Below are 19,905 nucleotides of genomic sequence, written 5' to 3'. Positions count from 1 at the left end.
TTTGGCAAAGCGGCACGATTACTTAGGGAAACTGAGGTGGGCTTGCAGGTGACAGTCTACCATCTGAGTCTCCAGGGAGACACCTGCCAGACCTCCCCAGCGAGGAGGGAGCAGAGGTTTCATCCGCCAAGAAGGAGGCTGTACACGAGGATTTTTGTCTTTACCTTCATTTCGGTCCTAGTTCTGGAGAAGAGCCTTTTCCTAGGTTCGGGGCTGGGGGATCACCGGGCGCCAGACAGGGCCTCTCGGTCCTCGGTCCTCGGGGAGACTGTAGCTCGCCCTTCCCTGATGCTATCTTCTCAGCTGTTTGCAAAACAGCCCGGGAGGAGGCCAAGCCCAGAGCCAGGCAGCCCGGCTGTCTCTTTAAATGCTGGGGTCTGTGTGGGAGAGGGAGGGGCTGGCCGTGGAGTGCGTGAAATTCCGGGGCTCCTCCGGCAGTCTGGGCTCCGAGCGCAGCCCTGCACAGCTCCGCTCAGCGCCCACTCGCCCAGAGGGAGCGGCCAGCGGGTCCTCCCCTCTCGCCGCCCGCCGGCCTCGCCAGCCACCCAGGACCCGCTTCTCGCACCTCCAGCCCCCGCCCGGGGCGGCTTCCCACCCCGCCCTCGTCCGTCCTCCCGGGAGCGGGCAGAGATCCAGCATTCTGGAATGTGAGCCGCTGTCCCCCGAGGAAACGGAGCCGGCAAACTCTGTCCATTGCACGTCCAGCGCCCAGCCCGCGCCCCCGCGCCCCGCAGCCCGCAAGGTAAGACTTCGGGGCGGGGAGGGGAGAGGCACGCAGGCAGGCAGCGGAGCAGCAGCCACTCCGGGGCCGGTCCGCGCCGGCGGCCGGGAAGAGGCTGCTCCCGACGCGGGCGAAGTTTTCCCCAACCTGCCTTCTTGCGCGGAACGACGCCGCGGCCGACCGCGGAGCGCCTTCCCCGCGGCCGTTCGCCCGCGACTTTCTCCGCCAACTTCCCTGCTTTGGCTCCAGAGGTTGGAAAAGTCGGAGACGGTTTTCGATGCGTGGTGTTTTTCTTCTTCTTAAGTCTTTCCGCGCTCTGCTCGGATGACTAGTCCGAAATGGGGTGCGACCCCCTCTTCCTGTTGGGCAGAGACTTTGGGGGCGTTCGGTAGCCACTTTCCCCTCCGCTCCCAGCATGCTTCTTTGCTGGGGAGGGGGCTGGTTGACAAAAAATAAAAACAAACCCCAGACAACAAATGAGCGAGAGACGAGGGTGCTCCGAGAATTGCAAGAAGAGGATGCACTGAGACAGAGATTTTCGCCGGCTGTTGAGCCAAAAGGGGTGTGTGTGTGTGTGTGTGTGTGATTATTTATGTATTTGTTTATTTTTGAGTGCGCTGCGAAGAGGTGGTTCTTGGTCTGAAGACGCAGGCTGGACTCCTATGTCTCGTGAAGGTGGGCATACTCACAGAAGGTGAAAAGGGAGTATGTATGAGTGTGTGTGCGAGCGCGCGCGTGCGTGCGTGTGTGAGCTCCTGTTTGGATCGGTTACAGGGAAATCTTCCTCCTCAGCCTTCCATTTGTTTATATTAATGATTTAGTAGCAGGCTTGCCTGAACTTCCACTCTGTGTAAGCACTGTGGGTTTTGCAATCTCTCAGTGACCTGAAAGGCTTGCACAATGTATCTTTTTTTTTTTCTTTTTTAAGGCCTTTTTATGTACCCAGAGTTTCAGCTCTTTCCCCACCTCCCCTTTTTTTTTAACCACAAAACTTAACTGCTTTGGAAACATCACCCCAATGACAAGGGGAAAAACAAAATCTTGCCCCCCCACCCCACTCACCCCAGCACCCCCACCCTACCTAGGCCAGTGATGTAATCCCAACCCCTGGGCTTGGCTGCTTTGCAGGTGACCTGCTGTGCGATCACTTGTTAAAACAATTAATAACCCCCTTTCTTTCTCCATGCAATGGCCTTCCCCTTCTGATTTGCATGCAGAAATATCATCCTGTAATAAGAAAATGAGCTGTCCGCGAACCATGATTGGAGTTTAGGTAGGTCAGGTTGGATTCATCTTGATCTTAATTTTTAAAAGAGTTTTTTAAAAAATAAATGCAAAGGTCAGAGATCATCACAGCTTGAGCCTAGGCTGGAGTAAGACGTGGGCCAGACCTAACAAGGGACCCAGCAGGAAAGGGCTGTGTTCTCCTTGCATGCTCTGCTTAGTCCCGCTTTAAGTACCTAGTTGTGCTTCCATTACCACAAGCCACCCCAACATTTAAAATTCCTTCTCTTCCCTGGGTCGGTGGCCAGTCCAAGAAGGAGAGGGGCAGCCCTTGTCACACCTGGAGGAGGACAGTCGTGTCCAGGGTCAGATGACAGTTTGCCTTTGTGATGAAGGTTCTAATGGAAATCTGAACTCCCCGCCCGTTGAGTGACTTGGGTCCCGAGGATAGTCTAGCTGGGGGCACCTGGAGGTGAGCTCTGGGGAGCGTGAAGAACTAGCCCTGTATGAATTTGCCATTCTGGGTAGAGCCTCCCTTCATCGCTCAAGGGCTTCTGCATCGCCGCGCAAGTTAAAATGGTCCCGCTGGTTGCGATGGGCAAGTTTACCTAAGGGCTACTGGGTATGTGGCAGGTGGGTGGAGGGGAAAGAGACCAGGCAAGACTGGTATTGTTACTAATTTTCTCAAATCTTTGCGCGTAATCTGCCTCCATCACATTGGGACGAACGCTATTTCAGATGGGTGCAGGTCGAGCAGAGAGCTAGCCCTATTGTTTGGTTTGCTTGGGCTTGGGAAGGGGGTAAGGATTCTTGGCCCATTTTCTGCAGCCTGGGGTTCGTCTTGTGAGCCAGTCTTCCTTCTGCAAGACGGGGAAAAAGGCTGGACACTGGAAGTTCGCTGTTAAAGTGAGCTACAGGGCTGGGTTAATTTTGAAATCAACCCGACTGCGCGAATGTCTTTTTGTTTTTTTTCTGGAGGTTTCTGTCCTGTCGTAGGAAAATAATGTTTTTAAATACTGCTTTTCACAAAGAGGGGCTAGTCAGAAATCAAAAGGATTTTCGATTCTGAGAGGTGACTGCGCCTGGGCTTCTTTGGTTCCTCCCTCGAATTCATGATTGGGGCTTGGACCAGGGTCTGGCCGCCTTTTTTGTTGATTTCTTCATTTAATGCTGCGTTTTGACCGAGTCTGTTGATGATGTGCTGCTTATATAAGAAAAAGGATGTATCGAAGTGGATTGATGCTTGGGGTTTTGAGATCGGCCACTGAGATTGGGTGGCGGTTGGTGTGTTTGTCGATGGGCATGGTAGGAAAGTCTTTTCTTTGGGGTGGTGGGGGACAAGGGAATGGTCGGAGGGTGGAACGGGAGATGCTCCAGCGAATCGAGGTGTGAGGGGAGACGGAGGTGAGGTTGGAAGTCATCGTTTTGCAGAATTTCTGTCCTGCATCCCCGTTCTCTCGCTCCTTGAAAAAAAAAATCCATTATCTCTAAAAACACATTATTCTTCAATTGGCCTTTTAGAGAGAGAGAGAGAGAAAAGGGAGAGAGAGGGAGGGGAGGGGTTAATTTGGTGAGGGGGGCTTGGTTGTAATTAGCCCACCGCTGCAAAACTGAGATATAGAAATCTGTCGGCCCCAGCTTTGGGGGTACCGAGACGCAGCGGCGAGATAGGGGACGGTTGTCAGTCTTGGATGAGCGGTGGAGCCTGGGGCTTGGTGTTTGGGTATTGTGTGTGTTTGTGTCTCTGTCCGTGCGTGTGCCAATTTCCCCACCCCACCACCAATGTCCCCCTCCATCCTCCTCCAATTCTGCCATGATCTTGCCTTGTGTTTCCACACACCACTCTCCTCTACTCCGTTACCCCCTCCCCCTGTCTCTAGCCCTTTCTATCTCGATGAGAAAATTCTGTTTCTGATGGCTCTGCGGCTCTTTTTTTTTTGCAACACAACAGTAGTGCGATGGCCTTTCCTACATACCACATGGATGCAGCCTTCTGGTAGGAGGGCAGCGCCACACATCCCCACATGCACTTGCACACACACTCTCTCTTGCTCACATACACGGGCTACCGAAGGCTAGATCTGTTTTCGCTTCCTTCCCTTTACTGTGCTCCTTGTCCCCTACCTCCACCATGGCGCCTCTCCCTCGTCCCCATACGGGGACAGTACCATTCCAGACACGTCGCCTCCTTGCCGCTCCCTCTTCTTGCTGCTCGCCATTATTCTTTCCTGAAAGATGTGACGTGTCGCAGTTCATGGGATTAGCGTGTTGGGGAGTGTTTTGGGGAGGGGACCTCATGAGAAGAAAATTGGAGTGGGGGTGGATGACATGAATGATTTCCCTTTCTTCTTTTTCTTTTTTTTTGGGCCAAATAAGCACCTGGTGATAATGATCCAATTTAACCATCCGTGAAATAATATGTTTGCAGCACATTGGGGGAAGGTTATCCTGGGAAGATGGGGTCTGGACTGGGTTCCCTCTGGGGAGAAGCTTGGACAGTAGAGACACAGATCACCCCCTCCCCACCAACACACACGTGTCTGCTTTCTGCCCCCCACCCCCAATGCACAGAGCCAGCCCATCGGTGGGCTCTGTGAAGCCAGAGGGCAATACAGAATAGACCAAAGCGTTGTCGTGGTTCGTCGGGAGGAAGAAGCGATGTCTTTGTCTTCCTCCCCTCTCGCTCTACTGATGATAGCGGTCTTGGAATTCCTGGTGTGTCCTTGGCATTGCTTTTTGGTTGGGGGCTGTGAAGGGTCTTGGCGGCGAGGGTGGTGTTTTGCCCAGCACTGGGGTGCCCGACAGTTGGCCGACACGGGATTGTCAGCGCTGTGCATGGTTGGAGCGAGAGGCTGCCCGCTTTTCTGTCCTGTCTGCGGGTGCTCATCTGGAGTGCATGTGTGAGGGGAGAGGTGGTGTGCTGACAGCGACAGCCAGCTTACCTGCCTGCACCTGGGAGGAGGAGGGCGAGCGAGGGGTGCTGAGGGGGGCCGTGTGGAGTTTCCCAGGAAGATGAGAAGGAGGTGGAGGGTGAGAAGCTGCTCCGACTCCAGCAGGAAGCCTAGTCTGAGATTCCCACGTCCACCAAGCACGCCCGGGGGTGGGTGTGCTCATGGGTGACTGGTGGGCGGGTGCAGACAGAAGGGGGAGAAGGAATGAGGTGGGCGAATTTGAGGGCTTCCCCTGCCACCTTGCCAGAGCCTTCCGCGGAGAGCCAGGGAGCAGCCTGCTGCCTCCCCCCCCACTGCCTCTGGGTGGCTTGGCCCCAGTGACAGAGATCACTCTGGACCCAGAGAGGAGCCCGATCCCCAGGGCTCTCCTGGGTGCCTACTGCCTTAGCTACCAGACGCCATTTTCCCTTCTCCTTCCGCTAAAGGTGTGCCCCACGTTATTAGCAATTATGAGGGAAAGGGTAAGACATATTTTTTTCCTTGAAAAAAAATTTTTCCTCAGAGCAAAATGTGAGTGATTCCACCTTTCTGGTATCCTTGTCTCTTCTTGTGGATGACCTTGAAGTGTTAGGGAGACAGGGTTACGTCACTGCTGGGGAAAAGGGGTGATGTGGGGAGCAGGCCGCCTTGGGGGAGAATTATTGTGCCAAACACGCAGGAGAGATCGCTCTTGGGATCCCTTGACCTCCTTCTCCTTACACGACCCCTTGAGTGTGGAGGGGAGACTCACCAAAGAAGAGACAGCTTTTGCTGGCCGAGATCACTGCCCAGAAGGTGACGGACCCAGTGTCCCTGGGCTACTGTGGCCAGCCCAGTTCCCAAGCCTGCACCTACTGGTGGAGAATGATGGAGGTCGCCCTGCAGCTCCCACACAGGAGGGCCGCCTCTGCCTGCTTTGCAGATGAAGCGGGTGCGGTAGTGGAGCTGGGTCAGCCACAGGTGGCAGTGCTGGGCTTGGGGCTGGGGCTACGTGGTATCTGCAAGCTCTTGGCTCATCCCTGCAGGTCTCTGCTCAAAGAATTCCTCCCCAGAGAGAATTTTCCCAACCAGCTTTCTAGCATAATTTCATCCCAGTCCTCTGGCTCCTTTCTAACCCATTCCGGTCTTTAGTTTGATGTATCATATGACCATGTGACATGGTGACATTATATTACATATTGGTCTTGTCTAGCGCCTTCTGTAGAATGAACGCTCCTCAAGGCCAAGGACTTTGTCTCTTTTTGATCATTGCAGTGTCCCTAGTGTCCAGGACATTCCCTGGCACACAGTAGGTACTCAACAAATATCTGTTTATTGGAGGAAAAAAAACCAAACCAAACAAAACACAGTGGATTTGGTGTTGGGTTTCCCCTCTCTTACTCTCTTCCAGCACCTGGGGACGTGTCTTTTGGGAAGGCGGGGAGTTGGCTTCTAGTAGTCTTAGTTTTGCCCATCTTGGCCCAGCAAGTCCAGAATCTGTTAGAAGAATTTTGAGGTCTAAACTCTAGTTCAGCAGAGAAGGCTTCTCCATGCCTGGCTCAGGGTCACCCTGCTTGCCTTCATGGTGCCCTTAATACGAGTCATCATTGTCATCACTATACTTACAGCGATATAGAGATATGGTGATTTGGCTACATTTTCTTAGGTGTGTGTTCCCTACCAAGTTGCTTACATGTAGTCTCTCATATTAAGTCTCCGAACAATATACTTTCAGGGCTTCGCTTTGACAGAGGAGGAGATGGAGATTAGTTTAGATAAAGTAACCTCATAAAATGGCGGATCAAGAATTTGAATCCAGATCTGTCTCATTCAAGAGCTCATGGCCCTTACAGTATCATGTTAGAAGTAAAGGGAGATGGGCTCTCCTCTCATGTAATCTTGTCAATTACAGATGGCAGAACTGAGGGTCTGAGAGGTTAAATGGCTTGTCCAAAGGCATACCCAAGTTCAACACGGAGAGCAAGTTTCCTGGCTGTATTTCTTCCTTTTCATGGGTCAGAGGAGAGTGGGGTGTTGGTGAAGTAATTTGGTGCCTCTGAGGAGGACAGACTCAATCCCTGAAGGGTTGGCTGTAGACTTGAGGAAGATAAGTCTTGGTGAACTACTCTTCAAGGTCACAGCCATCCCCTGAATATGTTGGAAGCAGAGACCCAGGTGGAGTGCCCGACATTCTCAATCCAATTAGCCCTATTCATCCTGGGTGCTCTCAGAGGAAGTCAGGACTCCCTATCTGAAAAGCTGGTGTCTGGATCCTGAAGATTTGGGAATCTGTTTGCTTCTTCCAGGCTGCTTCAGTTAGCTCTGTCTTCCAAGAAAGGGATGCTTGGACCCAGGCAGTGCCCCCCCACATGTGTTTCATTTCTGTTTACATTGGCTGGTTGGGAAGTATGATGTTATGGAATGTGGATGGCAGGTTTCTCCTAGTGCCCTCAATCCACCCCTAGGGTTAAGATCTTGAACGTGGGGAGAGCTGAACATCCTAGTTGACTGTGTGCATGTGCTTTGGGGGAGTGAGCAAGAGGCTAGAGAAAGATGGATCCTGACTACTAAGAGGCCTTCCCTTTTTCCAGTATCTTGAAGCAAATCATAAGCCATTTCTCTACGATCTTGAGTTGGGGTGACCAGATGCCTTGATTTGTAGAGACAGTTTCTGTGGAGGCCTTTGTCCTAATGTCATTATTAACTCTCCAAAGAGTCCTGGTTTAGATGAAAAAACATACAGTCATCTTTCTTTGAGATTACATCACCCATTTTTCTGCTAATGGGGAAGAGAGAGGAAGGAGACGAGCTAGAGATGGAAAGAAGGTGGGTGGGAGCAGAGCCTTTCCTCCCTTGGCCCTCTGATTCCTAAGCGATGAAATCTTGGGTCTTATGATTATTTCTGTTGCCGATATAGCAACTATCAGGCAACCGTTGGGTCCTGGCTATGTGCTGGGTACTGTGTTAGACACTTGCAAACCCACAGGGTCAGTTCCACCATGTCCTACAGCGTTGCTATGAGTTAGAATGAATTACCACGGCGGATATCAGGCCATCAAGGTAATGTCCCTGGAGGCAGAGTTGGGCCTCATCTAGATGGAACATGTGTCCCCCTCCAGAGACAACAGAAATAAGCTCAACCACCTCCAAACTCACTGCCATTGAGGCAGTGCTGAAGCATAGCGATCAATGCAACAGGGAGAGTTGCCCCTTCGGGTTTCTGAGCTGGTAACTGTTTATGGGAGTAGAGAGCCCCACCTTTCTCCTGAACTCTGGAGCATCGATAATGGTTGTAACAATGGTAACAAAAATAATTAACAAGGTAAAAAAGCCAAAACCAACCAACCAACCAACCACTTGACATTGATTATCTCACTCAGTCCCCCAATTACAGATACCCAAGAGGCTAAGTTGTATGCGCCAGGTCACTTAACTGGGAAGAGGGGCCATGATTGCAACCTTGGGGTCCTGGCCCGCCAGTCTCTTTGCCACATGGCTTGGTCTCTTTGCCACATGACCTCCCTGGATCCCTTCTTCTAGTTTCCAGCTCTGGGAACTTGATCTCTTCAGAATTGGCTTGTTTTCAGGGAAGCTGAGTTCATAACGCTGAGGCCTGTTGAACTTGCTGCTGATAGTCAGAGGTACTTCAGCTTAAGGGGAGACGCTGCCGGCCCAGGAGGGGCACCACTGGCCATCTTCTTGAGAGTAGTTCGGGAACTCTGTTTCCCATAGTGCCTCAGTTAGCCCCTCCCCTATTTTGAGTATCTTGTCTGAGGAATGAGTTCAGATGGTTTCGGATGGTGGTAGATAGGCAGGAGCAGAGAGTCCAGACCTGGATGGCCCTATACTGCTCATGACCCTCCCTGTAGGTGCTGCCCTTCAGTGTAAGATTCCAGTGAATCGACAATTATCTAGCCCCTACTGTTGGCAGGGCTTTATGCTCTGCTGTCTTTCATTGAGCCGGATAGCATCCTCTTGTGACTGTTGGAGAAACTGGTGACTGGACGGTCTAAGGAAGTAGCTATTCTAGAATCCCACAATGACAAGTGACAGAACCTGGATCCTGGCTGGCGTAGGCACTGTTTCTGAGAACTTGTACTGAACTCTACTCTGCACCATGGAGAAGAGGTGTTGGAGTATCCAGAATGGAGACTAGAAGACGATTCACCAATGGTGTGTGTGCGTGTGTGTGTCTTAGATCGGCTCCTGAGGGCTGGAGCCTGCGGAGGACATGTGCTAGCTCTCATCATGGTCAGAAACTCCTGGCTTCCCTCCCCACTGCCGGGACCAGGGCATGGCAGCTGCCCACCTCTCTTAGTTGGGTGAGTGCGAGTTCTGGTCTGGAGAGGAGGAGGAGATGGAACCATCTAGACAACCTCCTGGGTGGGGAGCTGGGGGCCCCAGGAGAGAGCACTCTCTCCCTGGGGCAGTGTCATCTTGTGTCAGGAGGCCAATGGCAAGAAAGGATGGGAGGTCTTTGAACCTAGAGACAGGGGTTTCCCAGAAGAAGTGGCAGGACTCTAGGGAGGAGGGACTTTTTCTTGGTTGCGAGGCAGGGACTGGAGAAGACCATTTTCTGACGGAGGAGATGGTCTGCGGGCCCCCAAGCTGAGCTGCATTAGCTTCATTGCAGCCCCATTGAAGACTGTGTTGATTTTTCCAATAATGTGTTAATTAAACATCGATTTCCAGGTGGAAGAAAGGGAATTGGATTGCCAGAACTAAATGGAGTGAGTCGGATGGGGAGCCAGTGAGCGGGGCCCCAAGCTGGAGTCAGCCTTCTTCAGTGTCATCCTGGGCCGGCCAGAGAGGAGATGAGGCTGCCCCTGCCCCTGACTCTGGATTTGGGATTGTCAACTTCCCAAGAGCCTTTAGGAGGCATCTTTTCTACCCCTTGGTTGCTATGGCAGGTGGAGGGAGCTCTTTGCTGAATCACTCTTTCCCCCCTCCCATCTCTCTTAGCTCTTGGGTATACAGAGGGACAGTGTCAGACATTGTTCTCAGCACTAGATAAAAAGTAGCCACTTGGCCCTTGAGGTGGGTGAGCATTTCCCCCCCTCCATTTTGGAGGTGAGGAAACTGAGGCTCAGAGAAGCTAAGCAGCTAGTTCAAGGTCAAAGAGCTGCAAAGCTTGGTAGGAAAGGGGGCCCTAGAAGAATCGAGAGTATGTGAGTTTGGCAGAATGGTCTCCAAGGTGTCCAGGAGTCCCTCAAAAGGAAACCTCGGGAATCAGATGAAGCACTCAATGGTGACCAAAAAATGACCTGATATTTTTAACTTCGGCAAAGATCGAATGAGCTTTTGCTATGTGCCGGCGTACAACACACAGGCCAATAAAACCAGCCCAAGCTCACTGCCATTGAGCCGATTGAAACTCATAGGGACCCTGTAGGGCACAGTAGAACTGCCCCTATGGGTTTCCAAGGCTGTCAATCTTTACAGGAGCAGAAAGCATGTCCTGTTCCCGTGGGGTGGCTGGTGAGTTGAAACTGCTGACCCTGCGTTTAGCCGGCCACCTGTAAGCCACTACACCATCAGGACTCCATCAACGTCAAGTGGTGAGGATGAAGGAAACACTGCAATGCTGTTGTGATTAGGTGCCATCGACTTGGTTCTGGTTCATAGCGACCCGAGGCACAACCGAATGAAACACTGCCCTGCCCTGGGCCATCCTCACCATTGGTCGTCTGCTTGAGCCCACCATTGCAGCCATTGTGTCAGTCCCTCTACTTAATCCAGCATGATGTCCTTCTCCGGGGACTGGTCTATCCTGACAACACGGACAAGGTTTGTGAATTTACGTCTCGCCATCCTTGCCTCTAAGGAGCAGGTCTGGCCATACTTCTTCCAAGACAGATAGGTTTCTCCTTTTGACAGTTCGTGGTACCTAAGTGTTAGGCAATGCTAAGTGCATTTTATGAGTGTAGGAAATGGGGCTGAGGGAGGGTAGATAATTGGCTTTCAGTTGCCCAGTTGGTCAGTGGTGGGTTTTGGATTCAAGATTTGGCGAAGAGGATTGCCAGGCCTTTTTACCGCCATGCTTAATTGTCTCAGGCCCACTTAGAATGAGGACATAGGTGCCGATGCAGCTTTTCATCAAACTGCAGCTATATATGAGAGAAATCTCAAAATTTTTCCATGTGTTTAAATTTGCAACTACAAGAGTAAGTAAAAATCTACCTACCTTTGCCATGGAAAATTGCGTGCTATTGAGTAATTTTTTGATGAGCAAATCTACGAGATAGACTTGGGGGTTTTCAGATGGATTCTCAGGCTAGAGTTTGTGCCCCTGAAGTCCCACGGTCTTGCAGTGTGAACACACTGCCCCTTCCTTTCTTAATTCGTGGTATTTCAGGCCCAAACCACTGTGGTGGAGAAGGCTGGTATGGAGGTGTTTGTGGTGGTTGGAGCTTACCCTTGTGAGTGAGGTGGTGAGAGGCGGTTTGAGCTGTAGTTTTCAAATCTCACTGCATATTAGAATCACCATGTTAAGACTCCAGATCCAAGCTGCACATCGTATCGGTCAAGTCTGAGTTGTTCGGAGTGAAACCCCAGCATCAGTATAATTGGAACTCCCCAGGTGATTCCAGTTTGCACGTGGGTTTGCAAACCAGTGGTTTCCAACGGTCTGCCCCGCCGAACAGGGGCCTGGGTGGCTGGACCATCTTCTTTCCAGAGCTAGACTAGAAGCGTGGAGTTAATTGGTTATGCACCCAATAAAGTGGGGCCATGCTTATATTGATCTGTTTCCTTCTCATTAGAATAACAGCTTTCAGACTTGGTTATACATCAGATGTGTCTGGGGAGCTTTTTGAGAATGCTGTTTGCAGGCCTTACCCCTTAGATCTGATTTTAGAGTTCTGGGACAGGGACCAGGAATTTGCATTCCAAACCAAACACTATGTGGCTGAGTGTTTTCATTTCCTAAGGCTGCTATAATAACTAAGCCCTACAAACCAGGTGGCTCAAAACAGTCGCTATGGATTCTGTTGCAATTCTGGAGGCTAGACATCCAATGGCAAGGTATCAGCAGTGCTATGATCTCTCCGAAGACTCTAGGGAGGATCATTCATGGCCTCTTCTTAGCTTCTGCTAAGCTTGGTGTTCTTTGGACTGTGGAAATATCGCTCTGCCTCCCTGGGCCATCCTTCCGTTTGTAAGGACACAGTCCTAGTGGATTCAACCAAATCAAGCTCACTGCCTTCCAGTCAGTCCTGACTCACAGCGACCCCCTGGGACAGAGTAGAACTGCCCCTCTGGTTTCTGAAGCTGCAAATCTTGACCGGAGCAGAAACCTTCATCTTTCACCTGCAGGGTAGGTGGTGGGTGTGAACTGCTGACCTTGTGGCGTTCAGCCCAACACATAGTTCACAACACCATCAGGGCTCCTATGTTAGGTTTAGGGCCCACACCAACCCATTAGGACATCCTCCTAACTGGAATACATTGGTAAAGACCCAATTTCCAAATACAGCCACATTCATGGATTCCGGGGAGTAGGACTTGACCATGTCTTTGGGGAACACACAGTCAACCCACAGCACTGGGTGAGGTGGAGCTAGCCAGAGCATGTCCAAGATCTCCCTTTGTTCCCTGTAGGTGTGAAGTTCCCTTTCTCTTTGGAAAGGGGGGAAACGTGTGGGGACCTTGGCTGCTGTGGTCACCGGTGGCTCTGTGAGGTTTGGCCTCCTTTGCTCAAAGCTAGCTGTCCATTGCTGACACTGGGAGGGCTCTCTGCCTGGCCTGGGTCTCTGCTACCCACTGCTGTGCTCTTGGCTCAATACCCTGCATCCTGAGTGTGGGCAGCCCTGGGAGAGGGGCTGGGAATTCAGCAGTCTCCTTTTTCAGGTTTAAAAAACAGGAGTACATTTCTGCATGACTTGAGTGTTCAGAAGCCTGTCAGCAGCAACCATCCCCAGTCTCCCCCAGGGACCGGTGAAACAGCTTCTCTAGGGCTCGTTTTAAACTTTTCTTCCAAAGCTGTCAGAAATGGTGAAGTAGTCAGAGACTCTCCGAGCTGGAATGGGCCTTGGCGATGCTCTATGCCAACCCTCATATATGATTCCTTTATTCCTCCAGCAGATATTTATTAAACACCTACTATATCCAGGCGCTGTACCAGGTGCTGGGAACACAGCCACCATGAAGGGAGACATTAGGTTGAGCCCTGGTGGAAGTTAGGTTTGGAAGGAGTGGAATAAAGGTGAAACCAGGGATGACCTGTAATTCCCAATCACCTGCTTGGCTTGGTGATGTGTGATCTGGAGGCAAGAACTGGGGCCAGGGCATCTTGGGGACCACGTTTAAAATGAGGAGTCCCTGGGTGGTGTAAGAAGTCAACACAGTTGGTGGCTAACTGAAAGGTTGGGAGGTTTTGGTCTATCCTCCTACCCAGAGTTGTCTTAGAAAAAGGACATAGCAGTCTCTGAAAAACCAGCCATTGCAAATGGCCGAGAGCCCGTCTCACTCTGACACTGGGGAGTCGCCAGGGTTAGGGTTGACCCCACAGCGAAGAGGCCAGGAGGAACACTGAGATCAAAGTTCCCTGCGTGTGGGCTGGCAGGAAGGAGTTCACTAGCATCTTCTCACTTTGTCCTCTCAGCAAGTCCGCAGGGAGGTACTACTGCCCTTTCGGGGTTCCAGACCAGTACCCTAGGCACGGGGAGCGGTAGGTGGGCAGGTTGGGATAGGTCCAGTCTGGCTCCTCTGATTCATGTGAGCATCCTACCGGGAAGGTGGTCTTCAGGACCTGCATGTGTGCTGAAAGCTTCAGGGCAGGGGGGCTGAGGACGAGTGAGAGATGTAAGAAGATAACACTGATGATCCTGCCAGCTATGGAGTTCATAGATGCCAGGCCTGGTGCACGAAGCTTTACCAAACGTATCTCACTAGATCCCGGCAACAGCTAGGAAAAGAAGCAATCCTTACCCACGCTTCTTTTTCATATTCTTGGTGAACTTATGTAATAGAACAGTTGCCCTCTCACCATCCTCCATGTATCATCCTCCAATGATACATCCATGTATCATTCGGTGACTTGCATTAGTTACATTTACCTTACGGGTCAATCATCACCATTCAATAGCTCTACCTTTTTCCATTGCCTTCACAGGGTCCTCTAGGCAAGGAGGCCCTCGTGCCTCTCCCATACCGCCACTCTTGGTAGTCACTAAGTGTATAGGGAACTCTGGTCTCTATGCACTTGCCTACTCTAGATATTTCATCTAAGTTGGATTTTTTCAATATTTTCTCTTTTGTGACTGATTCATTACCCCCAGAATCGTGTTTTCCAGGTTCATCCATGTTATAACATGTGGCAGGACCTCACTTCTCTTTATGGCTAGATAATATCCCATTGCATGAATACACCCCATTGCTGTGTATCCATTCATCTGCTGATGGACTTTCAGGCTGTTTCCGTGGTTGGCTTTTGTGAACAGTGCCTGCCATGAGCGGTGTGCAGAGGTGTCTGTTTGCATCAAGTCTTTGAGAGGTTATGTGCCTTTCAGCAGGGAGCCAGCTGCATGTGGCAGAAACTGAGTCTGTGGTCTGGGCCTCCTGTCTCTGAACTTTTCCTTTCTATGAGGTGACCCGAGTCACAGAGGGTGGTCCCCTCTGAATCCTTTCCTGTTCCGAGCTGGGCTGCCTGGACCCCATCTGCTTGGGTGGTGCTGACCGTGGAAGGGCAGAAGGCAAAGGTCACTTCCTTGAGTTCACAGGCCTGGGAGAGCCCAGAGGAAGGAGGAACCCAAGCATCCTCTTTGAGACATGGCTGCCCTACTGCTGTGGGGAGCCTCTAAGTCCCGTCTCAGACAAGCCATCAGGCCAGCCTCTGAAGTCTGTTGACCCAGGAATCCATAGCAAATACTTTCCCCAGGTGACCACCCTATCTCTTCCCCCCTTTCCACCTACTTTTTGCAAATTAATGAGATGCTAGCAATGATGCCAAGGGCATAGGTTATGGATTGGGTTTAGAGCCACAAGAGAGTGGTGGAAACATATAGGGCTTTGAGGAAACATTAAAGTACTGAGATGTTTGCTAAGACTCAGGGCTTCACTTCTTAGAGAGCCTTCTCCTGAACCGCAGGGTGCGCAGGACTTGGGGTGCCGCCGAGGGTCCTCTGCGTCCTGCCTGGGTTTCAGGGGCAGTTCCGGCAGACCAGCCGGAAGTGGGCAGGCGCTGCACCTTGGTCAGGTCTCCTCCAGTCCCCAGGGTCATGGGGCTTCCTCACACTGGGTTCTGGTTCCGAAGGGGCAAAAAGAAAAGCAAGAAAAGAAAAAAACCCCCACCCTAATAGTTTGATCTTGAGCTGCCGAAAATCAAGATGGAAACGGGAGGGAGGGGATGTGTGGGCAGGAAGAAGGTTGGCTGGTGTGTGGGTTGTGGAGTTCGGCTGACAGAACCCAGTTTTTCTTTTTCTCTTTTGGCTTTGTTTTGTGTGGGGATTTTTTTCTTAAATGATGATTCGCCTTATAAAAATGGTTTAATGATTTTATTATTACAAAATAATATATGTTCACTGTAGAACATTTGGAAAATGTTGGGAACCAAAACACCCAGTCACCTATAAATACCCCCTTCAGAAACAACCAGGAGGACGCTTTTTTAAACCATCTCTCGTCTGATTTAATTTCTAAGCATCCACCATCCAGAATGTGCTGTTTTGTTTAAGAAATACACTCACCGGTACCAATTGAGCGCTCGCTCTCTGCCAGGCGCTGAAATCTCAGTTTGGAGTCAGCATCACTCGCCCGATCTTTCACTTCAGGCTGTATCGTGAGCACTTTCCCACAGTGGCCACTTGTATCTTTGCACTTCCAGATTTAGATTTGCAGTGTAATGAGGCAGTTGGCAAATTCTGGCATCTTGGGTGTCGTGTCTTAAGTAGAATGGAAAGATGGCTGAGCCTCTCCTTGGCACTTGTGGCACCTTGCTAGACCCCTTGGTACAAAGTATGGCCCTGTATTAGTCTAGGTACTTTAGAGAAACAAATCCATAGCAACTCATGTATGAGAGTTTCATGTAAAGAAAGTGTGCATCACGAAAACATCCCAACCCAATGCTGCCCAAGCCCACAAGTCCAACATTAACCCATTAACCCAACACCAGTCCACAAAATCCTCCACCTCACAAAACAGAGGCAATGATGCTGACTGCAGGAGGAAAGCTGAGTCTGTGAATGAATAAGCATCTCAGCACTAGCAGGGGTCTCCACACGGCTGCTCCAGCACCTAGGGCTGCAACGGGATAGGTCCATGTGGCTTCTCCTTGGGGATGTCTTGTAGGAAGTCAATCTTGCAAGCTGAAGCACAGGGAACTGCTAAAGCAGCTGCACCCTGGTGCGACCATCACAAAGCAAGAGACCCGAGAGCTAGAAAGGCGAGGCTCACCACCCATTTATCCCTCCGCCTTTCAATTAGCCCCACATGTGATTATTGGCTAGGTTGGCACAATTAACTAACTCAGGCCCTTTGCCTAGGATCTAAGGAAGGGACAGAAGAAGGTTGGGGGGGAGGGGGAGGGGGAATCCAAACCCTTTTTTAGGGTTAAAATCTGCCAAATAAGAGGTTCAGCAACAAGAAATTACTATTCTCTTATACACAATTGCATTACCTTGAAAGAGTGGGTAGAACCTAGATCACATTCTTGGGTGTAGAGAGGTGGACCAGGAGCCATGCAGGTGGTTGGTGGGAGAGTCAGAAGTGGTAACCGGGGCTATGAGTTAGGGAGAGGAGCGTGGATACATGGGGTCCAGTTTGATAAACCCTTTGTTGGGTGTATGGAGGGACTTTGTTAGCCTTACTTGAGCTTGGGTGTTATATTGAAAGGTGATTTGCAATGTAGACTTGATTTTCTGATGCCTTGATTTTCTGATGCCCTGCTGATCTCCTACCCTATTATTTGTCCATCCCATCATCTTTCAAATACATGTCTTGGTTTCAAGGAATCCTGGGAGGTGAAAAGAGAGAGAAAGAGAGCGAGTGATTGTAAGCATAACCAGCTACAAAGGCGCTACTTCTCATGAACAAGTTGGCACAGTGTGGCTTCCACAAATTCAACTCTGGAAATGTTTATTGGGCACTTCCTTTGCCTGGGTTCTGGTCTTTGGTGCTGGATACTCAGAGAATAGTAATTGTCAACACTCTGTAGTGAGGGAGGGCCTAAGGTCTGTAACTGCAGCAGGAAGCCTGCATCTGAAGCAGAAAGGACCGGACCACAAAGGATTCTGTGGAGGGGATGATCTTCTTTCATGGAAGGAAGACTTCTCAGAGAAGGTGGGAGGTAAAGAATGATGTCAGCAGTTTGGAGGGAGAAAGAGTGAGGATGACAGGCCAGGACAAGAGCATAGGAAACCGAAAACAAGGGATTCAACTTGGTGGAGCTGGAAAGAGATGGAAAGGTGTGCTTGAAGAATCTGGAGTAGTAGGTGGTAGTTAGGGTGATCTCTCCCATAGGAATCCAAATGCAATCTGGTTGAACCGTCGAGGGAGTTTTTGAAAGCTAGGCTCCCATAACCATAAGTACAGAGAATGGGCTTTTGCTTTGATTAAGTCTTGACACATGCAATATTGTCAGGCTAGCTTTGCTTAGGGTCACCCAGTAGCTGTGTCACTCTGAAGATCACACCAGTACACCTCACCTTCTTATGTCAGAGAGCCCTTCTCCCTGCCCATGAGCCAAACTCTACGACTTCACTCTGTTTGAAATTCCTGGGTGGAGCCAATGGTTAATACACTTGGCTTTTGGGCTGCTCACCAAGACTGGCAGTTTGAGCCCACCGAGAGACATCTGGGAAGAAAGGCCTGGGGATGTACTTCAGAAAACTAAGCCATTGAAAACCCTTGGAGCATGGTTCCAATCTAAAACACATGGGGTTGCCATGTGAATCTAAATCAACTCAACAACAACGGGTTTACTCTGTTGGAATGACAACGGGTGCCTTTGGCTTGATCTCATGCAATGAGATGGTCCATGGACCAGGGGTGGGGCCAACTGACTGAAACTACACAGATGCTACACCATGGATGGGGCCCGAGTGGATGCTGGGGGTGGGGGTGGTCACACATGCATAGTGGTGGGCGAAGGCAGAGATTTCAGTCTGTGTGTCCCGGGCAACATGGGACGTATCAGAGCAGTGGGGTGTTGTGATCCTGGGAGTTCTTAGTTACTTACGGGCTATGGTCAGCGAGGTAACCTCACTGGGGGAAATGTCTGGAGGTGAAATGGAGAAGTCATTAGACTTGGCAGAATCAGGGTCAGGGAAGACAGCCTGGGTGGGGTCACTGAGTTATGTCCAGAATATGGTCCGTCTGAGTATACTTGGCTCCTCTGGCACACGGGCAGAAGTGAGAAGACAGGGTAACTGCGAAGGACCGGCTCAAAGCAGTCGTCACCTATCCAACACTGTCCTACAGGAGGCTTAAAGCCTTTTAGGAAAGCCCGCGGGCTGGTGCTTTTGACAAAATGCTCCTGAAAGGACCTTTTGGTGCGGGAATCTGAGTTCATGCTTTATGGATTTGAGTCTTTCATTCTTTTTGCCACGTGTATATGCGCAGCTCCTCCAGGATTGGCTTTATTGATAGGTGCCTTTGCAACGTTGCCATGTCCTCAGGGATCGGATGGTTTCAGAATTGCTGCGCTGGTTTCCGCCTGCCTTTAGCTGGTCCTCGCTGGGCTCTTCTATGCCCTGCACTGTGTTTGGAGAATGAATTTGCTTTCTGCCCCAGAGTCAATAGGATGCTTTTGTTTCTCTTGTCTGAAGTCGAGGTAGAAGTCTTTCTAATAGGGGCTCCCTCGATGAGTTGGCAAAGGCGGTGGTGTTTCTGATTTGGTCATTTCCCTCCTGTGTGAATCTGATGAGGCAGTGGAAAATGAAGATGGCATTGGGGTTAGGGGGAGGGGTCGGGAGGCGAGGGGAGCGTTGATGCTTTCTGATTTCAGGATGATCTAGCTGCTCTGACTTACCTTCTAGGTGGACTCTCTAGTTTGAGTGTAGGGGGATGTTGACAAACCGGTGGCAGGTGGAAGGCAGGGCGTAAGGGGAACTCTGTTTAATAGACACTGAAATGGATAGGGGTGATGGCTGAGCAGCACAATGAATGCCACCGGCATTACTGAATTGTATATGTAAGAAGTGTTGAAATGGCGAGTGTTTTCATGTATATTTATATGAATATATTTACCAAAATAAGAACTGATTTTGAATATCATAAGCCATGTTACCTAAGACACTTGGCTTTCAAATTCAGAACTGCTGTTGACCTGTGCCTGGTCTGGAATTTGAAGTTGCCTTGGCGTGGTAGTCATCATGGGAGTTCTTAGTCATGTAGGGGCTACCTCAGGCACACATTGTTTCAGGATCCTGTGCTATCTAGATCCTTCTGATGGCCTGTGAGGCAGCTATTAATGTCTTCATTTCTAGATGAGAAAAACTCAGAGAGGTTTAGTTGTCTGCCCAAAGTCTCTCTGTAAGTGAGAGGGATGGCAATCCCAGAGTTTCTGACGTCAAGGTTTCCACTGCACTGGGTGTCAAGGTGTGATGGGGACCACACAAGGAGACTTGGAGTAAATCCTTGATTGTTCTTCACTAGCCGAGTGCTGACTTTTACCTCCTGAGCCTGCATCGCATTATCTAGAAATCATAGGCGATAGCATGATTTTTGTAGTTGAGGATGGCTCGGAGTCAACTGACTTGCTCAAGGGCATCTGATGAGTAGTTGATTCATTCCAGGAGTGGAAGAGTATGTCAGAATCGTGGTCCTGCTGGGCTACCAAAGCCACGGTGATGGGGATTGTGACGATGATGGTTTGATGTGGGTCAAATTCTGCAAACAGGAGACTGGTGGCGATGAATGAAACCGTCCAGGAGGTTCTCGTTTCACACTTCTCTTTCCTTCTGAAAACCTCCACCAGGGGTTTTCTTGGGAGTGGGAACTGAAGAAATGCCAGGGCTACTTGGGATGGTGAGCTGCTTGGATTGTTTTCTTCTTCTGGATATGGGGTTGATGAGGTCAAGAGGTGAGACCGGCGTTATTGGATGACTGAGCGGA

At 50.5% G+C, this 19,905-nt stretch overlaps 1 protein-coding gene across 13 annotated transcripts in view; it reads left to right on the top strand.

Moving 5' to 3' along the window:
* Positions 1–486: 486 nt before the first annotated feature.
* NRXN3 (neurexin 3) overlaps positions 487–19,905 on the top strand; it is a 1,902,419-nt gene continuing 1,883,000 nt past the window's right edge. For 4 of the 13 annotated variants that reach the window (XM_030884919.2, XM_045287969.1, XM_045287963.1 and 1 more), the window contains exon 1: positions 493–742. The gene's annotated coding sequence lies outside the window, so the exon portion shown is untranslated. Of the gene's footprint in view, positions 743–19,905 lie in introns of all 13 variants that reach the window. The other 9 variants (XM_045287968.1, XM_045287967.1, XM_045287966.1 and 6 more) reach the window with 4 other exon arrangements.

This window comes from Echinops telfairi, unplaced genomic scaffold (genome assembly GCF_000313985.2).
Source record: "Echinops telfairi isolate 266 unplaced genomic scaffold, ASM31398v2 ScPeMD7_18;HRSCAF=68, whole genome shotgun sequence".
NCBI classification, from domain to species: Eukaryota; Metazoa; Chordata; class Mammalia; order Afrosoricida; family Tenrecidae; genus Echinops; species Echinops telfairi.
The sequence above is the reverse complement of the archived record's forward strand: the minus strand, read 5'-3'. Positions and strand labels throughout refer to the sequence as shown.